Raw genomic sequence first — 18,340 nt, 5'->3', positions numbered from 1 at the left:
ACTGAAAAATTGTGCTCTATGCTGGAATTTGACACAAAATTGTAAAATGATTATAAATCAATAAAAAATATTAAAAAATAAAAATAAATAAGCTCAGTTTCAAAAAAATGATACTGTATCAAGGCCTAACAACCCACCTGCATTTATGTAGGTTTACATGGGTTAACTTCCATATATATATATTTTATGGAAGTATAGTCAATTTACAATGTTGTGTCAATTTCTAGTGTATAGCACAATGCTTCAGTCATACATGAAAATACATATAGTTGTTTTCATATTTTTTTACCATGTGTTACTACAAGATAATTAATATAGATCCCTGTGCTATACCATATAATCATGCTTATCTATTTTATATATATTAATTAGTATCTGCAAATCTCAAGTTCCTAATTTATCCCTTCCCACCCCCTTGGTATGGTAACCATACACTGGTTTTCTATGTCTGTGAGTCTGTTTCTGTTTTGTAAGTAAGTTCATTTGTCTTGTTTTTTGTTTTTTCGTTTTTTTAGATTCCACATATAAGTGGTATCATATGGTATTTTTCTTTCTCTTTCTGGCTTACTTCACTTAGAATGATGATCTCCAGGTCCATCCATGTTGCTGCAAATGACATTATTTACTCTTAATATAAAAATTCTACAGAAGACATAATCATTTCTCTTATTCTTAATTCCAGTCCACAATATATGGCACAGCTTGCCAAGCAGTAGAAAGAAGACAGAAATTCCAGGAATTGTTTGTTCATACCCTGAACAAAACACAATTAATAATGGAAGGTTGAGTAAATATTTTCCTCACTAAAAATGTTTACTGGATGGATCGCTGGATGAATGCATGAAGCAATGAGTCTCCTTGAAGGGCACAGATTCTGGAGCCCAACACACACAAGACTCATACCTTGAATATTCTCAGTTATGCCCATTTGATTTTGGGAATTTACTCATCATCTCCAAGTCTTAGATTTCATACCTATAAAACAGCACTTATAACTTCTTTTTAAAGAGCATTATTATAAGAAATAAAATTATCTAGAACATAAATACTGAATAAAAACAAGTCTGTACTAGTTTACAGCAGGCAAATTACCAAAAATATAAATTTTTAAGTAACAGACTTTATTTTTTAGAGCAGTTTTAGGTTCAGAGCAATACTAAGCAGAAAGTATAGAGATTTCCCATTCATTCTTTTAATTCAATCATTCATAACCTTTCCCATTATCAACAGCCCCCACCAAAGTGGTACAGTTACTACAGTTGATGAACTTATATTGACACATCATTATAATCCAAAGTCCATAGTTTACATTGGCATTCACCCTCGGTAGTGGACATTCTATGGGCTTGGACAAATGTATAATGACATGAGTCCATCATTATAGAATCATATGGAATAGTTTCACTGCCTTAAAAATCCTGTGCTCGACCTATTGAACTCTCACTCTCCCCTAAGCCCTAGCAGCCACTAAACTTTTTACTGTCTCTTTAGTTTTGTCTGTTTCAGAATGCCATACAGTTACAAACATACAGTACATAAACTTTTCAGATTGTTTTCTTTCACTCAGTAATATACATTTAAGTTTCATCCATGTCTTTTCGTGGCTTGATAGCTCTTTTTTTCTTAACACTTAATAATATTCCATTGTCTAGGTGTACCACAATTTATCCATTCACCTAACTGAAGGACAGCTTGGTTGCTTCCAAGTTTTGGCAATTATGAATAAGACAGCTATAAACATCCATGTACAGGTTTTTGTGTGGACAAAAGTTTTTAATACTTTTGGGTAAATACCAAGGAGTGTATAATTATTAATTGTAGCTATCAACTTGAATGGGTTACAAGATGTCCAGATAGCTAGTAAAACATTATTTCTGAATGTGTCTGTAAGGGTGTCTCTGGAGGAGATTACCATTTGAATCTGTAAACTAAGGAAAGAAGATCCCTTTCAACAATGTGGGAGACATCATATAATCTCTTGAGGGGCTGAACAGATCAAAAAGATGAAGAAAGGGTAAATTCTCTCTGCTGGAGCTGAAACACCCATCTCTTGCCATCAGTCATCAGAGTTCTGGTTCTCAGGCCTTTGGACTTGGGAGGAATTACACCACCAGTTTTCCTGATTCTCCAGCTTGCAGACTGTAGTTCTTGGATCTTTTTGGCCTTCAAAACATTTTAGCCAATTCCAATCATAAATTTCCTCTTATATGTCTATGTCTGTATCTATATCTATCTTCTATTGGTTATTTTTCACTTTAGAACACTAATACACAGTGCAATTGCTCAATCACATTTTGAGTATGTTTTGTTTTCTATGAAACTATCAAACTGCCTTCCAAAGTGGTTATGCCATTTTTTAACTCTCACCAGCAATGAATGAAGAGTTCTTATTGCTCCACATCCTTGCCAGCGTTTGGTCTTGTCAGTGTTTTGGATTTTTGCCCTTCTGATAGGTGTGTAGTGGTATCTCACTGTTATTTTAATTTCCATTTCCCTGAGAACATGTGATGTGGAACACTTTGTCATGTGCTTATTTGTTGTCCAAATATCTTTAATGAGGTGTCTATGAAGGTCTTTGATCAGTTTTTAATCAAGTTGTTTGTTACTGTTGAGTTTAAAGAGCTCTTTATGTATTTGAGATAACAGTCCCTTATTAGATGTGTCTTTTACGAATATTTTCTCTCAGTCTGTGGCTTTTCTTCTCATTCTCTTAATATTATAATTTACATGGCAGAAGTTTTTGATTTTAATGAAGTCCAGATTATCCTTTTTTTTATGAATTGTGCCTTTGCTGTTGAATCTAAAATGTCATTGTCATACAGAAAGTCATCTAGGTTTTCTCCTATGTTATCTTCTATGAGTTTATAGTTCTGCATTTTGCATTTAGGTTTGTGATTCATTCTGAGTTAATTTTTGTGAAAGGTGTAAGGTCTGTGTCTGTATTCATTTTTTGCATGTGAATGCCCAGTCATTTCTGTACCATTTGTTGTAAAGACTATCTTTGCTTTATGGCATTGCCTTTGCTCCTTTGTCAAAGATCAATTGATTATATTTATATGGGCCTATCTCTGGGTTCCCTATTCTGTCCATCAATCTATTTGTCTATTCTTTTGCCAATATCACACTGTCTTGGTTACTGTAGCTTTATAGTAAGTCATGATGTTGGTAGTGTCAGTCCTCCAGAAGTGGAATTTTATTTTTAAATAAAACTAAATAGGGGTATTTAAAAACTAGACTTAATCCCAATTTGGTGTGTGGAGAAATGTAATATAAAGAGAGAAGTAGAATATTCAAGAAAAGTAGTCTCATTTTAGGTGCATATTCAAACTACTTTGAAATAAGTAAAAACTGGGGTATTTTAGATATAAGTATAAAAATTTTATGTGATTCTACTTAAATACATTATCAGAAGGAACGACAATGTCTTCCCATGTAAAAAAAAAGTATAATATTTGATCTTATCTCTATCACAAGAATATTATGATAAAAGAAGATAAAACATGCTTGAAAGTAATTTGAGTATATGTGTTTGTGTATATAAGTCCCTCTTTCTCCTGAGGGGCTATGATATTATTTTGATTATTTCTTCAAGTGGTGTTATACAACAGGATCTCTCAACCACTTCATTATCACTCTACTAATGTCATTGTTGGAAATTACTCCTTATGTCTGGTGCTACAGCAGTAAAGATTGAATAGCTCACATAATTCAAAATCATGAATTTCAATATTTTATTTTGGACTGTACCCTTGTGCAGAAACTTAAATGAATGGCACCCAAAATAACTGCTTTTACCCAGTAGGGTCAAATTATTCTCCTTGTAGCATTATCTTAAATACACTTAAATTCAAGGCAATAAATTAGTTAAAGAATTAACTAAATCACTTTTCCCCCCTTTCATCATTTATCCAATTAAGGTCTTGCATCATTTTTAAAAATCATACTTCAGAAGTTTTATGAACACATTTGACCATGTCACACTCAGATTTTTTGCCAAAGTTGAACCACACCCAAAATTTAAGCATGGAAGCAGAGAACATTAATGATTGCTTTCATAGATAATAATCAGACTCAGAAAAAGTGCATAGAGTAAAAGAATATAGCCTTCTTGATATTAAAATAAGGACAACCTGCCTTCCTCTTGGTTTGGGCTCTTATGAGACCAGAAAATTTCCTTTTAAGATACAAGATGCTCTTAAGTGCTTTGCAATGGGGTATATTAAAATATCAATTCCCCAAATACAGAAAAAATAACTTGAATGAACACAAACATTAGCAATCTTTCTTTTATTTATAGCCTCTATAATCAGATAATCAGATCAGTGTCTCAACAGAACTGTACTGACATTCTTTTTTGCACTGTTTTTGCTCAAGAAAATAGTATCCCCAGAAATCCCCTGGTATTATTTGCCATCATCTTAACATTGCAACATCTACAGGTTAGAAATATTTGCATCTTTGATATACATCTCCATAAACTTGATAGCTTATTTCATTTGACATTGTAATATCATGTCTATGGATTTACATTATAAAAATCTCATGAGCATGTCAATGATGTAAAACCCCATTACAGTGCAGGGGAATTTGTGACATTAGAAAAAAACTGAAAAGTGACTAGACTGTCTCATTTATGGGAGCTTTGTTTCATTAAGATGGAAAACATCTTGACTTAATTAATTAAATAAATTTATATGTGACTCCTTTTTTAAATATTATTACCACAAAAGAGAAACCTTAAAGAAACTAAGAAAATAGGTTGAACAAAAGAGTGGATACTTTCTGTTTCACTACTATAATTTGTTTCATGTAGTTAATGGCAATGCTACTCAGGCCAGAAAAAGTGATGGGGAGGGAGAGGCCCCACTCACTTGTCACTTACTGTTCCAGCATACACAACTCTACAGCATGAGTACAGAAAGATCTGGCAGGAACTAAGTCAGGGTATTGAAAACTTAAGCCAAATACTATTTCTGGTACTAATAATTCAGAATTCACCAGGTTGATTTAAAAGCTGCCTGGGGATAAAACTCAACTATTTCAAATTTTATAGTAGATAAAATCATCCTTTTGTTTATATTTTTATCCTATCTTTATTTTAATTTCATTTTGAGGTATGACATCCTGTCCCATCCCTTGGTTACACCATGAGACAAGTTATTTGGTGACAGCTACAGGAATAGCCTCCACTGCAGTTACTCTCATTCACAGCATGAAGGAAAATGAGTTGGACACTTTTCAGTTAATAGGGCAGAAATACAAATCTTTCAGATGTCCCTAGTTTTGTATGCTTCTAGCCAAATCAGTTTTATTTCCCTTACTGATATGGGTATTAATGTATAAGGTTCCCTAGAGCCTCTTGCTTTTATGCAAAGGAAGGCTGGGTGTTGTGTGAAAAATGGACTCTTTGAGTTTCCTTTTTGAATTTATGGAGTTTAGGAGTAGCATATAGTCACGTGTAGCTGGGATGATGGAGCACGGCGTACATTACCACTTGTCTGCTCAGTGATTTAAAATTACCTCCTGGAGACTATTACTGATATTAGCTCAGTGACTTTATTTATATTTATTTAATTATAAAATATATGTATCATGAAGACAGCAAACTTTTGTAAATTTTTAATTTTCTTAAATCAAAAAATCTTGGAAATGTGCATTCAAAGACAAGCTCAGTTATCTGTAGTTAGATGACAGATATGCTATTATGATAACAAATCATTGTTATTTGGGCCCACTTAGTGGAAAGAGGCTAGCTTTTGTAGTCAGAAATGGCATGGAGCTGTGGTCTATATATTAGCTGAGAGATGTCAAACAATGGAGGGATAGTATCAATTTTCAGGACAATTTTGAGACTTAAATGAAATAGTGCATATATAATACCCAGCAGGGGCCTGACAGACATGAGCACATGGCTTTCCATTCATGGTATTTGCATTAACTTTTTTTCACAATAGTTCCAAGATAAACACATATTCTTTTTTTTTACTTCTTTTTTTTTTGTGGGGGGAGGGAGGTAATTAGGTTTGTTTGTTTGTTTATTTTGAAGGAGGTACTGGGGATTGAACCCAGGACCTTGTGCATGTCAGGCATGCACTCTACCACTTGAGCTATACCCTCCCCCAACACATATTCATTTTTGCTACTAGCAGTTTTCTCAATAAGGAAAAGAAAAGAAGCCTCCAACTTTAAAACTTCCAAAACAACTAGAAACCACAATCCATCTCTATTGTGACTCAGAATTTGAGTAGGACTCAAGAACCAGTATCAATATTTTAGATGTATTTCAAAGATTCATCTATTCTCCCTTGAGAGTGATATATTAATAAGAAAATTAGTGGTATTTGGTTTGTTTATAAATGTTTATTTTATGAATTATTTGAAAAAAGGTTATAATTTTGGAGGACTGGGAACAAATGATAATATTCTTACCTAAGTCAATGGTCTCACTAAATACGTGTTACCTTGAAATGTATTAACAGTGTTAAGTGGTAAACATAAGTGCATAATGTATAAAAAACAGGATAGAGAGAATGATTATAATGTTGTATTGACATATAGTATATATTATATTTAATATACATAATATATATATTTACACACACACATATATAGCAGGGGGAGAGAGAAAGAGAAAGTCTTCTAGTCATCATGAGGAACCTTTGAAATAAAGTTTGCAATTCAATTTGAAAGTGTTCTTTCTATGTCAATCAGGATAAACAAGATTATACATCTGTAACCAGCATTCCTCCATACCTCAGCAACTTAAAAAACAAAACACCATCTCTTCTCAAACCAAATTCCTATCATTTATAAACTGTGGGCTCTTCTCTGTGTTTTCAGTGTCCTCACTCTAAGAACCAGGCTGATGAAACAGCCCCTACCTACTTAAGAGCATTGCTGGTTTCAGCAGCAGGCAGAAGGAGATACTGCCTAGTGTCATAACAAAAAAATCAACCTGAGGTGACACTTGTACTTCAACCTATTGGGCTGAACTGGTTTCACACACCAGACAAGGAAGAGAGAGACAGGAGGTGAAATTCTGACACACTCTCAGAAGAAATGGACTATTTGGAAAATGGCACTAGTGACTATCGAGCTACTGAAACATAAACCAAGTTGTCACTGGCTCAAGGGCATCTAGAGCACCTCTACTCACTCAGCAGCCTGCAGAGAGTCTGGCACTTAGAAGGGGCCCAGAAAAGAGTTACTGAGCGAAGAAGTGTTTTGTTAGAGATGAAGCTGAATGGCCGTAGTTGTAATAGGCTATCTTCTTAGTTAACTTAAACTACCTATTGAGGAAAGGCTGAGATTTGCAGTCTATGGAATCAAATGAAATTAGGCTGCACTGCATGACAACTTATAATCAATACCCTCTAATACCTTATTTTAAAAATGTAAATGAAGCCACCTTCCCTAAGGTAGAATGCAAAAAATTTTTAAGCTGCAATATTGTTATAATACTAAATGAATCTCATTTCAACCATCAAGAATGAAGCCACACAAGAAAACCCAGCTGAGATAGGTTTATAATCCCAATAAAAAATCAAAATTGCAATTATAACCACAGATAGAAATATATGGCTCTGGAAAGTGTCACTGTGTATAAATCCAGGAGCAATTTTAAAGCAAAGGGTACTGATTGAGTAACACAGATCTCCTCAACTGAACAACCTAGAATGCCCACCCACATTCCCTTGATTTTTCCCATGCCTTGCCTGCCAGCATTACATGTGTCATCTGGCAGTCAGTTCACTGACACCCTGTAGCTCAGCTGGATAAATGAATCAGTAAACAATGCAAAATATGTTGAGGCATGCTGTCACTTAAGGAATAAATGTTAAGCTGGCTAGAATTATAGAGAGGAGGAAACAGGATATGGAAATAGAAGAAGAAGGAATGTGTGAGTGATTAAATATGAGGTCATGTACAAGGGATCACAGGACAAGTCAAGGAAGGATTGTTACAATGGAGACATTCAGAGTAAGATCGATGAGATTTATGTTCAAAGTACAAACATGTAAAATTTTAAAAAGCCAAGTGTTGTTTCAAGCAATTCATTAGGTTCTATAAAGGTGATGACCAAACCAACCTCCAAATCATAAGCAACTAGAAATACATGTATACCAGGCATTGTGGTTCAGCCATTCGGTTGCTACTCTGTGAACCGGCTTTATTCCTTGGGTAATTAAATTGCACTGCCTGCTGCTTTTATATCTCATCTCACTTGAGAATTTATTTGATATTCAGAGAAAATGCAGGGTAATTAATGAATGCTGCAAGCACAAATGAATATTATTTCTATGCAGACTTTTTGGCAACTGAGTAAAACATTTGGAGAGAGTAAACCAGCATCAGAAACATGGATGGAGAATAGAAGCTTTGCATTCTAAACATATGCCTGCCTCTAGCTCCACACTTAATCTACTTGGGTCTTCCCTCTGTCTCCTGGCTGCACCATCTGGCTAACCAAACTGACAGTTCTCCTGGTATATGTCATCTGACAACAGAACAGGGATCATTGAAAATTCCAATAAAGAACCAGCAAAGAATTGACTCATAAATCAAAGCCCCTGTTTTTGTCTTTAAAACATTCTGAACTTCTAAGTGGCTTCTAGGCATCCCATTTACATTCTACATCTTTTTAGGAAGTAGCAAGATATAGATAAGATGCACAGAGAATAAAGCCAGAAAGTATTAGGCTTTGTTCTCACACTTATTACCAAGACCTGACAGGATCACTTCATGCCTCTTAATGAATGTTCATTACATCAAATTTTTAAAGAGTATAAAATTTTACTCTAGCTGTCTGCAGTATTATGTGGGTAATTCATGTGAACATTTTTGTACACTCTACAGCAATACAAACATATAAGAACTTACAAAATTTTAGCACAAGGTTTCTAAGTTCTTAAAGTAGTTCTAAGAAATCACAGAAGTGCCAGAATATAATAAGATTTTTTGATATTTCCAAGTCAATGGAAGTCTTACATCTACTCAAGATATAGATGCATGGTCACTGCATACCAAATGCTTTGACAAATATACTGAGGGTCAGGTCCACTAAGGCAGGCAGTGTCTTGATGCCAAAACACTTAGAAATCAGTAGTTCCAGGGTGCTTTCTTGTATATATTTTAAAGTTAACTTCTTACTGAGAAATATGAATGATATGTGAAATAATTTAGACAGTAACTCTAAAACTGCCACTCTGACTTCTGATCTTACTACCTAATGTTTACATCCTCTTTTTTAATGTATTTAATTTCCCAATGAGAATTTTCAGTTTCATATTTCACTTGAGAGATTGTTTGTGTTAATAGCAAAATAGCACAAATTATAACAATTTGTCTCAGTTATGAAAGCAACCACAGAGATAATCTAGTCTTTATGTAAGATCTGACATAAAAACACTAAAGTTAACACTTACCAAGTACTTACTATGCTCCATGAAAAGGGTTGAGTGTGTGTGTGTGATGTTCATTTAATCTTCACACAGCTCTCTAATTAGATAAACAGAGACTTGTTTAAGGTCACTCAATCCAGATCTGTTTCCAGAAATTTCGCTAAGAAATTCTCTTTGTGTATCACACATATTTTTTGGTGGCTAGCCAACAGAACATTGGCATATGACAGTGATTTAAAGAAAATAAAAAGAGAGAATGATCTTCCATGTGTGGGTGTGCTGCAAATAAACCACAATAAATTGCCAAATGGAAGGTGAACATTCATTTTGTGGAATAGTTTTTATACAAAGGACAAAGGGACTCAATTCATGTTTACTGCAAAGCACATTATTTTAGGAACAGTTAAATGCTGATCACTCTTCTGTAATTCTGTTTTAATTAAATACTACCATTAAGGACCATACTAAATAATGTGCTAAAATTTCAGTTTGTAGATAAGACACTAATCTGAGGTTCTCCATCATCAAAGTGTTAAAGTGTTAGCACTGAGCAACCTGATCTCTGAGAACCCTGGTTTTCTTATATTTTACAAAGTGTGTGTGTGTTTATGTGTCCTCCTACTATGTGTGATTATTAGGAGGCTTACAGGATACAAAATATGTGATGTAGTATTTGATTCCATCATCAGTGTCTCAACAGATCTTTGGCTGTGTGAACTTAATATGCTTAAGATATATCATTTCTTCAGAAGACAGCTATTTTCAGTCATAATATAAAACTTTACAGAGATATTAAGTCAGTGTTAATGCATATTTACCATGGAAGTCAATCCATTCTATTTTCTTGGCTTGGAATAATTAGTTATTAGACTTTTAGGATACCGTGTATTTAAGGGAGAGTGAAAGTCTTCAAATGCTTAAGAGTCACATGGGTGCCAATTAGGTATAAACATGATTATAAATTCTGGGTTGTTCTGTAATATTAGAATGTTAACCTTCTATTAACTAGTTATATATATATAAATTATTATATCTCTGAAATAGTTTCTTTGTCTGCAAAATTGGAATAATAAAACCCTGTCACAGTTTGTTGTGAAGATAAAAAGAAATAGTATATAAAAAGTACTTAGAATAATGCTTTCTGCATGGTAAAACAATAAATTTAAATATTATTACTTTTATTAATAACTATATATTGAAACATGACATTATCAGTTTGTTTCATTATAATTTGAGTGAAACATAAGACTTGGATTAATGATTTGCTCTCTTAATCTATTTCACATTAGTACAATCAAAATTCCTAATAGTAATATAGATGTAAAAAACAGTAATACTGAACAAAAATTTTATCCCAGAATAAATAGAATCAAAATATATATATACCTTTATTAGGCAGATGATATAGTTTTGAAAGAAGAGTGAAGAGTCAAAAACATAAAAATAAAGGTAAAGATATCATTTTATTTGCTGTCTTCTATTTCCTACAAAGATAACTAAGAATTGTTTCGCTCTAGGAATGTTAAGTTGTTCCCCAAAATTCCTCTCATTTATCTTCTAAATTCAATACCATCATGGTGTGCAAAAATGACAGACTTGTTCTCAAAGTTTGTATTACTATTGTTATTGACAATACCTTGCTCTCAATTTCTGAAGGAAGGAAAAACAAAATAAGCCATGGCTCTAAAAGGACAGTCTTTGTGTATGTGCTCAAATATGAGTGAACAAAAGTGACAATCTTACTTAAAAAAAAAAAGCAACTAAGGGTAGAAGAAAAAGTCAATCATGTCCTAAAATGGAATATAAAGAGGGTTTTTTTTTTTTAAGATTCAAAATTTAGTATTGTAAAGAGGCTGTTAATTATTAGATCCACTTCATTAAAAAAAAAAACAAAAACCTGTTTCAATATTGTCTTTTCAATTCTATTCAGATGAATATAAATAAATGAAAACTCTATTTGTTAAAAGTGTCCATCACTTCAATGCATGTGTAAATTGGGTGTTGGAAAAGAGTCTGCAACAGAATTTCAAGAATTGAGTAATCTGCATTCTTATATTCAGGGAAAGTTGGTTTAAGCAAAATATTACTTTGACAAGTAACAATGAGCTTTGAAGTAAAGGAGCATATTAATGCACTGATCTGATTTCACTGAAGGAATATGACACTTCTGGACAGCTCAAGAGATTGGCTGCAACATACAGAAAGAAAGGTGATTACTGGAGCCATCCTGTGCTCTTCTGTGAGCTCAAGTCACAGCAGACATTAATAAGTCACTAGCTGTTTTCACATGCTTTTCATAACCTTTGTGTCACAATTTCAGGGCAGAGAGAATATAAGACAAAGAACATCATGTAGAGAGAGCTAAAGCAAGCCTGTCAAAGATTAGAAGGCCCAAATTTTATCTACCTTCTGTTTTTTTATTTTTTTTTTCACTGTTCCCTGAAAAGCTTGTGTCAATCTCACTTGGCCAAGTTTTCAAGCACAGCAAATAATTTTGGAAATGTCTGAACACAATCAAGTTGTCATCAGCCTATCTTGTGGGCATTCAGGCTTCCTGGTAATGATACTTACTTGGAAAGCCAAATTTAGATAACTGTGCTTATACTGGCCTCTATAAAATCAGAATTTAAATTCTGCCTTTTAAAGTTGTAAACATAAGGCATCTCAGGAAAACTTCTGAGTTAGCAAACCTCTAAATGTAACATCTATTTTTGTATATGACATTGTGATGCTCTGGGAATGACTAATGAGTGGCTCACCCACAGACTCTTCAGTTACATATAAATAATCAATAGCAGGATTAAAAGGGAGGAAGCCCAACATGCTATATAACATTTTGGGATAAAGTCAGTTTAACTGAGTAATTATTACTATGAATGTCACTGATGTTAGTTCTATGCAAAAGTTTACATACACCAACTACAAAAATTTTTTTCAAAAATATAAAGAGAAAGAAACTTAAACAAGTCATTGTAACAGTTAATATTTCTTATTAATGATTATTTGGAGATCTAAAGTTAGAGCTAAAATTCAAGTTAATGTTATTAAGCCATTCTTAGTTATGTATATCATCTTCATACATTTAAATAAAATTGTTTGGAATCTAAAAGGTAATTAACCATAACTTCAAGCCTAGGCATTTAGAGAAAGTCATCATTTTTCTATTTGAGGGCTACATAACACTACGCAAAAAGAAAAAAAAAGTCAACAAACTTTTAGAGTTAGTAATTTTTAATCTATTTATGTTTCCTACACCAGAGAAGTCTATACTGGAGCACTTTCCAGTAAAAAAAGGAAATAGGCTGCGGTCTCTCTCTCTCCCTCTTTGGAGATGGACCACACTCTGTCTATGGAGTGTGTACCTACTTCTAATCTGAACACCCAACCCCCACACCTCATGGCCTTTCTCTCACCTTTCAATGTATCTCTCTGAATAAACCTACCTTTACTCAAAAAATAAATAAATAAAAACTAATTAGTTTGAAAAAGAATCAAGTCTACCTTCCTTGATAATCCCTTGCCTAACTGTATCACTTTTTTACAAATACAAGAATTTCTTCTACCCTTAATTTAACATAAAACCCATTATCTAAGCTCTGAGTGAGCATATTTTAAAAATATATATGCATATATACATAGATATGCATATGCACATGTTTTAATTTTATTATTTAGCAAATCAAAAATGATTATAAAAAAGATATAAAATATAGGTTTCCCTTCAAATTGTATTTCTCTGCATGTTTCAGTCCCAATTTAGGTGGGTCATCTTCTCCCTAGATGTTCTAAGGACCCAGGTTTCTTCTGACTTTTTACTTTGCCATCCTATTGTCCCATTAACAAGTTTAAAGCTAACTTACTCTATCAACCCCAAAAAAGAAGATAAGAAACAGAGAGAAAGCAGTGTTGCCTTAAGAAACTGGCATGAGACTTGTCTTTATGACTACTGCTTATTTTGCATTAGTGAGAACTCAGTCATGTGGAAACAGACAAGAAAGCTGAGAAATGTACTCTCTACCTGGACTTCCATGGACCCTACAAAACAAGTGTGGAAAGAGAATAGTGTGAGAATGGATACTGGGGAAAGTTATTAAGCTCTGTCATATTGATCCATTGCTATTTTGAAAAATTTAATAATTTTGAAATATTCATCATCTAAGGAAATCCATTAGCATTTTGAAATTGAGGGTTCCCTAGTCACTGTTACTCTTTTAAATTAGCATGGTATAAACATGAATTTGTTGAAGAATTTCCCTCTCCCAGGGCCACCAGCTTTGTCAGAGTCAGAGTGGTTGTGAGTTACAGCTCACTGTATTTGCTCTGCAGTTTATGATGCAACGTCACACTCATTTTTGAAAGGAAATGGTCAATGGCACTCTCCTTTCTGAACATTATGTGGCAACAAAAGACCTCAAGATGATTTATAATTAGTAGATTTTTAAAATGTAACTTTATGACAGACTGAAGATTAGAATTCAGGGTATACTTCATAAAATCACAGAAAATAACACAACATAGTTTCATAATATGAAAATGTACATTTTTTATTTAATTCACACAAGATGAAAATCTCCAAGGAATGCAACTAAACCTTTCAAATGTAATAATTTCTGACTTGTTCTGGATATAAAATTCTTACTTATATATCTACTGTCATTTATTCTAAAAAATTTTAAAACCCTAAGTGGAATCAATGTGGGCTATGTAGATGTGACCTCAATATATGAGGTTTAAAATTTGTGATTTGATTTCTGAAATTTTTAGGTTTTAGATATATATTTTCTGTCCTATTTAATTTCATGAATTTTAATAATACTTGGCAAATAATTTTTAACATCTAAGCTTACTACCAAGGAAATAAAATTTGCTTTTTAGAAGAGTCTCAATTCTTGAAAGTCAAATTTATCAGTAACTGAATGGCAGGATCAAAAGAAGTCTCCTAATTGACCCAAGGTAAAGGAAAGTTTTGGCCTTGGCTAGATTCTATATTGCACTAGGACTTGGATATAAATATGTAAAAAATATATTTGCCCACAAAGTAGAAGGCATGATGGCTTCAGAAATGGACAGCACTGTGGGCAAATAATCAAGAATCAAAATGATATACATTTCCTCAATACTCATATGCTCATTTCATTCAGTCTTTGTCAGTCAGTGTCCTATGATAGATAAAAGGAATTCAGCTGAGGAAATAAAATAGTCTATGCCCTAATGAAATTTAAATTCTAAGGAGAAAGATAGGCAATAAACATATAATTACAATTTTGATGAGTGTCATAAAAGGAGATGCGGAGAGATTACTTACTAAGGCACCTAATCAGCTCTGAGGAGATTAGCAAAGGAAGTGATATCTTAGTTAATACATAAAGGGTGATGTAAACTTATGTATGTGAAGATGTAGTCATGAAGTAGAGGAGCTTCTGGAAGAAGCAATTTCCTGTTGTAATGCCTGGATGTGAAAAAAGCAAGCATGTGTAGAACCAGCTGATGTCCCAATGACCTGAAGCATTCACAGATGTAGTAGAAGGGGATGAGAGATGAAATTCAAGAGGTAGGCAGAGACAATACCTTAACAATACTTGTTATCTGTATTAAGAATTTGGAACTTATTGTAAATGGCAATAGGAATTAGGAAAGATGGCCAAAATGCTCTATCTCTAGTCTCAGGAATAAAGGGCAGTGGTTCTCTGGCCTACAGCAATAGCACTGATGGTAAAAAAGTGACAGATTGAAGAAGGGTATAGATCAATAATACATGGTGATAGAGCTGAAGGAGGAGTGAGAAAGAGAGAGGAGTGAAGACTGATTCTGAAATTACTGTCTTCAGAAACTGGATATATCATTTTATCACTGAATGAGATTGAAAACAACTGAAGGAGGGGCTAGTTTGAGAGTTTAGAGAAGGGTCATGAGTCTCTTAGCCTAAGTCATCTTTCAGACATCTAAGTAGAGAGATTAGTGGGGAACTGGCTATGTAATCTGCAGATCAGACAGTTTCTAGGTTGGAGATGGAAATTCAACAGTTCTCAGCTTATTTCTGGTAAAGAAATCCTTGGGAGTGGATGAGATTATTAGAAAGGATATTAAAAGGCAACAAATACATGTTAATACAGGTTAAATCAAGACACAGAATTGAAATGAATGATATTCTTTCACTTTACTAAATGATCTAAATGGAGTGATTCACAAAATTATCAAATACCCAGGAACAAAAAGAGCAACCTTCTTTTCTAAAAAAAAAAAAAAAAAAAGCTAATTTTTAATAATAGGTGCTGATTTCAAGAAGAGAAATGGTCAATTTAAAACAGTTTAAAGAATTATAGAATATAAAATTTAAATAATCTTAAATTACTAAGTAATATAAGCAACTAACTCCAATAGAAATGACCTAAGTAAGACACTGACTTTAACAGCCTAGGACTAGGACAGTGATGTATGTGTCCCAGTAACAGACTGTCAGTGAATGAAACTGTCTCTTATCAGATTACAAATAAAAGATTCTTTGTCTAAAACAGTGTTTTCTTCAATATAATCTCTAGTTGTGCTCAAGAAAAGGTAAGGTGAAAAGTTAAAGTTTCATTTCTACCATAATGTTTTATTGGGAACAATGGCTCTTATAACAAGAAAAAATAACAACGCATATGTGCACATTTTTGTAGGAATTAACTTTCTCTCCTGAGGACTCATCCTTATTATTCTTATTAATACTTAGAGATACTTTAGTTATTAAGTTCATAATCCTTAGAAAAGTTGGTGGCTATGTCTTTAAAGTAATTTGAGCTAACCTTATGTGGCAGAAAAGCCCACTAGTTACAAGACCTATATTAACATCCTGATTTTAACATTTACTTAAATTTTCTGAACCCCAGGATTTTCACCTGGAAAACAGATTAAAAACACTTTGATCACCTTAAAAACCAATTTGTGAAGAACAAAATGAGACAAGGTAATTGATAGATTTTATTACAATGTCTAAAGCAGCTTAAGTGCCATTTGGAATTTGGTCATGTAAATAAAGAACATTACTATTACACAAATCAAGAAGAAAATAAAAAGAAAGACTTCTGTGTCATAACATATTTCCCAGAGAACATAAGAGCATAGGAAAAAGATCACATCTATGAGTCCACTGATGATACTTCTTGAAGAAAGCCACAATGACATCAAAGAATGCTATTCACTTCCATCTATGACACCTCCATGAAGGAGGAACACATGAAGACAGGAATAACAATGTGAACATAATGGAACTGCATAATCCAAAACTAAAGATTAAAAAGCTACATGAATGTCCTTGAAATGCTGAAATTCTTTGAAAACCTGGGAAGTTCATAGGCAAATAAGAGCTTTGGAAATCTCACATACTATATAAAAAGGGAAAAACAAAGTGAGTTTCCTTAAGTAAAAGTTGTAAATTGAATTAGCCTTTTCTTTTCATTAAATTTATAAATGTAGTAAATAAAACTGACTTGCATTCCTAGGAAGATGACTTAACATAATCAGTACTTTTAAAGTATGTTTCCCCCCATTTGACTTATTTGCTCACACTGGTCTTTCTTTTACATTTATATCTTAGGCTTTCTCACATTGGCAGTCACAGAAGTTGAAAGTTTAAGTAACTAGCTTTCCTGAAACTTTTGCTACAGTTTCACATCAATATCTATTCTATGTTACAGACAAGCATCCTTACAAGTGCTATAAGCAATGTGTGAGAAGTGTCTGCAGTACATGCAAACACAAGTGACATTAGCTCTCATTTCTCCCAAGAGTCATTAAACAGTAGATGTGAACAATGTAAATTACTTGTCATATTTTTCCATTTGATCAGTTGAAGAATCCCCTTGTAAAATGTGAGGAAGAGGAAAAGTACTGGCAACGTGACACCCTTTATGTTCAGTTTGAAAGTTTGTTCAATTTTATATTCACACTACTCTACTCTCTGATGGTCTCTTTTCAAAATGGGATTCCTTTGATAGTCAGGTATCTTATATCTTATTCCTCCAGGCTAAGATCTCTATTTTTGCTGCTTCCTTGGAAAATCAGAATTTCTTTCTTCCAAAATATTTAGAGGCTTTTTAAAAGAGTTTATGACTTGACAAAAAATGCATTAGCTGTGAACACTGATGAGAATTTGTGCTTGTGGAGACTGCAAGGAGGAGCAAAGTCTCTTACTAACATATTGCTTTCTATTATAAAATATGACTCCCATTAGTTTTGGGCTACAGCCAAGTCTCTTCTTATGGTTTAAAAAGGAGTTACCTTGACAACATTCAACTTAAATGACATCTTGATCTATATTATGAACACAAAAGAACTCTTTCTGCATTAAAGTGACAATAAGAGTCTGATTTATAATCCTAAAGCAAAATTCAGAGTTAAATGAATCAAATGACTTAGCACTTGTCCCTAGATTTTTTGCAAGGGTGTGAAATCTATGAGGAAAAAAGAATAAATGCTGTTGCAAGTATGTCATCTGTAAACTCAAAGTAGTATATGGGTGTATTAAGCATGCACTTTCACTTTGGTGAGTTTCAAAAAGATAATTAGAAATAAGGCAACTGTCTCCTCAGAACTGCAATGCAATTTGTGGTGTTTCTGGACTCACAATAATTGTGAGGTTTTTTTCTTTCTTTTCTCTCTCTTTTTTTAATAGGAGCATGATACATGTTTACAACTAGTTCACATATTTCATAATCTTAAACACCCCCAGGAAAATTTACTTCTGGTAAGCTCAGAAAGTTAAACTACCTAGTACTTGCCTAAAGTCTCCAAGCCTAACAACCCTATAGTATATAAAAGAAAATATCTCCACAGAAAACAGAGCACAACCTCAAGGAAAAGAGACAAAAACTCATTTAAAAAAATCCAATCAGTATCAAGCACTATTCTGAATGATGGCAAATTTAACAAAATCCATACCCTCATGGAGCTTAAGTTTA

General features: G+C 33.3%; 1 non-coding gene across 1 annotated transcript; it reads right to left on the bottom strand.

Annotated features, from left to right (window-relative positions):
- Nucleotides 1-6,044: 6,044 nt before the first annotated feature.
- TRNAV-GAC (transfer RNA valine (anticodon GAC)) lies at nucleotides 6,045-6,118 on the bottom strand. Its single transcript has one exon. It is a non-coding gene; the product is annotated as a tRNA-Val (tRNA).
- Nucleotides 6,119-18,340: the final 12,222 nt, after the last annotated feature.

The sequence above is a fragment of the Camelus bactrianus genome, chromosome 21, assembly GCF_048773025.1.
Source record: "Camelus bactrianus isolate YW-2024 breed Bactrian camel chromosome 21, ASM4877302v1, whole genome shotgun sequence".
In the NCBI taxonomy this organism is placed as follows: Eukaryota; Metazoa; Chordata; class Mammalia; order Artiodactyla; family Camelidae; genus Camelus; species Camelus bactrianus.
The sequence above is the reverse complement of the archived record's forward strand: the minus strand, read 5'-3'. Positions and strand labels throughout refer to the sequence as shown.